We start from the raw sequence: 6,485 nt of genomic DNA on the forward strand, positions 1-6,485 counted from the left end.
TGAACAACGGCTCTGTGTAGTTAATGCTGCTCAATGTGAAAGCACGCACGTGATGGAGATTTACCGCTGATTACAGAACCGGCTTTCTGACAAGATGCGCGTTAAATATCGCATGCGATTTATCGTGCAGCCCTAACGAGGATATAATAATGGTGCTCAGGTACTTATCTATGCATTACAGATTCCATTTTATTTGCATATTTTTTAAGGTCCAGGGGCCTCATGTATAAAACTTCACGTAGATTTCATCCTAAATGTGTGCGTACGCACAAAAGCTAGATTTTGCGTACGTACAAAAGTTTTCAGATTTATGAAGCCATGCGTACACCAGAACCTACGCAAAATTCCCTTTGTAATACCCAGTCAGCAGAAGATTGTGCGTACATGAATCTCCACCCCGTCTCCTCCCCGAAATAGCCATATATGGAGCTAGGCCTGGGCGATAAAACGGTATCGATATTTATCGACGGTACACCTTCATCGATAACGATAGAAAAAATGTTCGATATAGTGCACGATATAGGCACGTGTTATGAGTGACGCAGACAGCACACACGAACACATGCTGCAATGCCTGCCTGTGACGAGGAGATTGATAATAAAAAATTAATATTAGTCGAATTTAAAATAAACATTTGCATTTGAATGCAAAAATGGTACAATCGAATGTTAGGTGTGCGTCAGGGAGCGTCATCAGTGGAGCACGAGATGCGGTGATGATGTAAGTGACGTTGTTGCATTTTAATGTTTTGTTAGTTTACTTTAGCCCACGAGATGCGCCACTGCTGCATTATTCGTTCAAAATATTAGAGAAATATATTAGCTCAATGCGTAGAAGATCTTGATTAGGTTAAAACCGAAACCAAGTCATTCACACAGAACGCATATTCAGCACATTTTTTTAGATGGACAAATATGACTTGCTGCACTCGTGTCTCATGCAAGAGATGCAAAGAAAGCCATGCATAGTTAAAACAGTTTAAACGTTTAGGAAACGTGACGCGAATTTGTGAAGGTTTATTTCATTTCACTGCATCTCATATGTTTTTAAATGCAATCTGTCATCGGACCTTTTCAAACCAGCCAATGGACTGTTTGATCAACGAGCGCATCCATCGTCTGTCATTACCGCCTATATGTTCCAAAGCCATCAGATGAATCAAGTTCACATCAATGATCATTATTCGTGCAAAAGTATTTTCTCAGAACATGAGTTTTGCTATTTAGAACACAATTTAAAGCAGAATTGTCATGCGCCAAGCAATCCTCGCTGTGATTAAAACATTAAATCGTAAATACAAGGAAGTAACTATAAAAAGTATAAATGTTTGGCTGAATTGTCCAACAGTACTTCTTCTGGGAGAACCCAGTTCTTCAGAGGAGTCATTTGCTCCAACTTGTTTTCTTCTTGTTGGTTATTATTTAACAACGTTTCTTGCCCATTTGATTAATATTTTCTTTTGTTTATTTAAATCCCTAGACAAAAGAGTGCGTACGCATGGTCTAGAGTGTCCGTACGGTGCGCGCATATTTACGCCTAGTTTTTTATAAATCCCGAAATGTGCGTGGAAAATTGCGTACGCACATTTCCATGCCCATTTTGTGCATACGCAATGTTTATACATCAGGCCCCAGGTGATAAGAAATCAAATTTTCCTTGATCTTTTGCAAGGACACAAATTGAACTTGAAACTGAAGCTCATGAAAACAATACTTTAACTTTTAGAACTCAAAACTTCCTCCCAATTACAGTAAGATAACTTATTTACACATCAACAACATCTACTGTGTGTTCATAAATATGGCTTGCCCAGTCACACTGAGTTTTATTTCTACTATTATACCAGAAGAACTAATAATTGCAGTGAAAAGTAGAAAAATCTTGTTCTATTCCTGACTGTATGTAGCACCTACCTTCCTTTTGGAAAATGGTCATAAACAGCGACTTAGCTAAATGATTGTTAGCACAAAACCCTAGACAAACATGACAAGTGTACTTCAGAGAACAAAATAAGTAAAATCAAATAACATCAAATACAATATAACAAGTGATATGGCCCTTTAAAATACCAGTGCTCTCATGGCTATGGCACCCTAGTTTCTTTCACTCAAGCTAAATATCACAGTGACTTGAGCATGTGTCACATGATGGCAGTAAAGCTCATGCACTCAGTCCTGTGACTGTAAAGCGGTCCATGTAGAGAAGCGACAACATCACATCCACCATTAAAATGAGAAAAATTACTGGCCTTCAAAGAGTAGCAGGTGATTTTTTTGTGTTTGCATGCCAACGTGAGCTTGTATTCTGTATAAATGCAGCAGGCTAAATGTCAAATGACACTCTGGTAGTTAAATTAGTGGACCTGCCCATCACAGCCTTGGACAGTAAAGTATTGATGAAGGAACAGTTTTGTGTCTCTCTCTGGGCGTGACTTCAATGACAATGCTGAGATCCGACATGTGAGAGTGCCACGGAGCTGTGCTGAATAAACGTCTTGTCAAACTGGTTTACAGGGAGGGGCTGGAGGTTCTGCGAAGGCAGTATGTGGGCCTGACCTATGCTTAAGATGCTTCCTGCAAGGAATGATACTGAAGGGCTCTTGTTCAATAGGTCATGCGAGACATGTGACTCGTGAGTAAGCAATAAATGTGCAAACATACTTCTGTGTACTGTTCACATAATCAACACAATGGTAGAAATAATTTAAACACTTTCGCATATTCCAGTTTAATATGCAAAAACTATAGAAACTATAAGTAAACCATTCGTAAGTTGATTTCCATGAAAAGTGTAACATCAAAACATTGCTATACTACTTAATGTTATATATTTATATGACATATGTGACAACCAAAGAGAGTTTATGTGTTCTGTCAGGAGCTTATCATCAGTGAGCACACAGAACTTCACATCTCCTATCGGAATTTGGCTACTAAGTGTTTTGCATTAGCAATAATAGGTTATTTTAGTAGCTCAGGAATCTGAGGAAGTAATAAACACTTACACTACAGGAAGACATAGCCTATACAAAAAGCAGCCATTTCTTCTTAGAAACAGGCTACCAAAATCAATAAATAAAGCAATAACTACAAAGGTCGTTTCCACAATAATTAAAAACCAAAGCCACACCTTCAGGGCCACATGAACGTGAAGGTTTAGGCCTACAGGCTTAGGAAGGACCCCAGTAGGCCTGGAGACAAGTTACTTAGCCTATGTTTTTATTTTTAATGAGATTGCAGGCATTCTTCATTCTTCTCATTATTTTACTTTACCTTATACTTTTACTCCCACTTTTTCGCTTCAGCTACTACATGTATGCACCACAGAAGTGCAACAATCTATTTTCTCATGAAAACAGCCTTTTCACCATGTAAGAATGGGGTACATTTACAAAAATGGGGTTGGATCATAATAGCTTAGCAGTTAGCACAGGTCACATTAAATAAATACATTCACAAAACCTGTGGCCAGACTCCTATTATACACTACCATTCAAAATTTTGGAGTCGGTAAGATTTTTTTAAAAAGAGGTCTCTTATGCTCACCAAGGATACATTAATTTGATCAAAAATACAGTAAAAAAAAACAGTAATATTGTGAAATATTACAATGTAGAATAATTGTTTTTGTTTTAATATATCTATATCTAAATGATATCAAAAACTGTTCTAACATGCTGATTTGGTGCCCAAATAACATTTCTTATATCAATGTTGAAAACAGCTGTGCTTATTAATATTTTTGTGGAGGCCTTGATACATTTTTTTTTAGGATTCTTTAATGAATAGAAAGTTCATAAGAACACCATTTATTTGAAATGGAAATCTTTTGTAACATTATAAAAGCCTGTACTGTGAATTTCTTTCAAAAAATCTTCTTGATGCCAAAATTCAGAATTCAAAATCAGTAGTGTATACTGACATATGGTTTCAATTTTATGTTTCAAAAAAACATCCAGTGAGCTTTACCACTTACAATGACAAGAACAACCCTGGCCTGAATCTTGACATTGTCGATAATTTTAGGTCTTTATAATTTAATCTTAAATTTAGTGTGTATGTAGGCAGTATGTCAATGCAGGTCTGCAGAATGTTGTATTGTAAGAATCAGTAGAAAATGTAAATACATTTATAAGGCTTTATAAGGCCTAATGGAGTATTCTGGTCTGTTTGTTGTGTCATTCGGAGCTCAATGAATAGGCTCGGGGGAGGTGGGGGGCACAGTCAATTGTGCGGCGAACACTTTGATGACAACCCGACAGCTGCTAGCATCATACAGGTTACAATATTCATTCAGCGTTGCTTCAAATCCTCTCACATCCTAAACACACAGAAAGAAGCCTTTTCATCCCAGAAACGCTTCTCAAGCGGATGCTGCGTCGCTCTAGCAAAGGGTAAAATATCGGCGAGACTGAGTGAGGTGTTGATAATGTCTCCTCCTTCAATGACGTGACAGAAGCGTGGTTGAGAGCCATCTGCTCCCTCTCAGCTGGTTGCCAGATCCTCTTTTGGGGAGGGGCTTTGCTCCATAACGCTAATAAAACCCTGTGGTTCCTAAAACCTCTGTGTTCTTAGAGCCAGGTCAATACACAGCCGTCAGCGGCAATTAGGCATGTATTCAAAAGCCATTTATGTGCAGTAAGCTTACGGTTCAGTCTACAATACGGACTAAGTAGTAGAAAAAATACTGTTTAAAAAATATGGATTGGCTGAAAGTAACAGGCAGCCCAGGTCTACTCCTCTAATTTCTACAGCATCCCCCTCTCCCTGGAGAGCGGTGTCACCAGCTGATGAGGTGAGGTCACATCCTGTCTTTCGGTCCGACACCCTAAAAAAATAACGGTTCTTTACTGGCATCGATGGCTCCATGAAGAAACTTTAACATCCATGGAACCTTTCCATTTCCTTTATAGTGGAAAAGGATTCTTTCAATGATTAAAATGTTCTTCACACTAAGAAAAAAAAGGTTCTTAAAGAGCTGTCCACTGAAAGGCTCATTGAGGAACCCAAAATGGTTCTTCTATAGAATCACTGGGGGAAAACAACCTTTTGGAACTTATAGGCCATTTTAGAGGTCTTAGAATAGGATTGTTTTATTTCTGATAGCATCATTTGTCAAATCAGGGAATTTATAATTACATCAATTGATTTTACATAACGAATTAAGGTTTTCACGTACTGTGGAAAGGTTTGCGGCCTGTAGGGCTGCACGATTATGACAAAAATCATAATCGTCGATTATTCCCTTGAAATTGTAATTATATTATCACAATTTACATTGAATGATGTTGATAAACAAGTTGAAAACACTAACTGAAAAACTTTGTGCTTTTCTATAGTATTAAGCCTCAAATGTCAACTATACATCGGATTGGTTTCTTCTTTAAATTATAAAAAAGTAAAAATATGAATGGTATTATAATGTTATACTAAAACTAAAATAATGGGAAAAACTCTTAAGATAACATGTAGAAAGAAAAAAACGCATCTTAAGCGTGCAGAATAACATAAGTGGACTTTGAACGATTAATTGCCGCTTTGAACGATTACGTAATTGTGGCATCCATAATTGTAATCGCGATTAGAAATTTGATTAATTGTGCAGCCCTAGTTGCAGGACTACATGCAATTTTAGTGATCTTAATCATATCAGATCTAAGCCTCTTCGATGAAGGAAAGATGGTTGTCATGCGAAACGGAACAAATATTCAGATATAATACTCTTTGCAATAGGCATCTGATTAGATGGATTAATGATTGTTTTGAATCATGAAGAAGCCTGCATGAAAGCCATTTTAACATGCCCACCCACATGATCAGTCAGCAGCAGCTGAGAAAATGTGCAGTTGATGTGCACTTATGCCAGGCATTCATGCAAAAACACCCCGCATAAAAATTGAGGAATAATTGTAATACAACCAGGACAGACCTGAAAGTATTCAGTCTAAAATTTGATCAGTTTTTCCTCATTCAATCAAACTGTAGAATACCTGCGGTTATTCCACGAGCTTCAGCAACACACAGAAATGTTCCATTATGCTATCATCATACAAGATTTATATGAGACACTGATTTAAGGCCTGTGCACACCAAGAGCGATAACTATAAATAGAACTATAACGATAACTATATTAGCATCCGCACACCAGTTTTGCCACTTTAAACACTCGAGTCAGCTGGATTCTGATTGGCTGTCAATGTTTTTGCAATGGCCATTTTTTTTTTTTTTTTTTTTTAAAAAACTTTTTTTTATTAATGTTCATAAACAAAGGCTAGAGATTTTTGTGCTTAATTTATTTTTGACCCAGTTAGTTTTCATAATGTGAAGTTGTGAGAAAAAATTCTAACTTTGTAAACCAATAATGAAGTATTCCCAGCAGTATTCTGTATGTCTCCACACAGGCATATCAGTTATCGCGAGGAAGAGTGTGGCCCATGATTATCATTCTGTGCCTAATTGCAGCCGTTCTGTCAGCCTTTCTTGA

The 6,485-nt window shown here is 37.3% G+C and overlaps 1 protein-coding gene across 9 annotated transcripts in view; it reads right to left on the minus strand.

Annotated features, from left to right (window-relative positions):
- relch (RAB11 binding and LisH domain, coiled-coil and HEAT repeat containing) overlaps positions 1-6,485 on the minus strand; it is a 55,305-nt gene that overhangs the window by 46,391 nt on the left and 2,429 nt on the right. The gene's annotated exons all lie outside the window — the stretch shown is intronic.

The sequence above is a fragment of the Sinocyclocheilus anshuiensis genome, unplaced genomic scaffold, assembly GCF_001515605.1.
Source record: "Sinocyclocheilus anshuiensis isolate Anshui unplaced genomic scaffold, SAMN03320099.WGS_v1.1 scaffold110, whole genome shotgun sequence".
NCBI lineage: Eukaryota > Metazoa > Chordata > Actinopteri > Cypriniformes > Cyprinidae > Sinocyclocheilus > Sinocyclocheilus anshuiensis.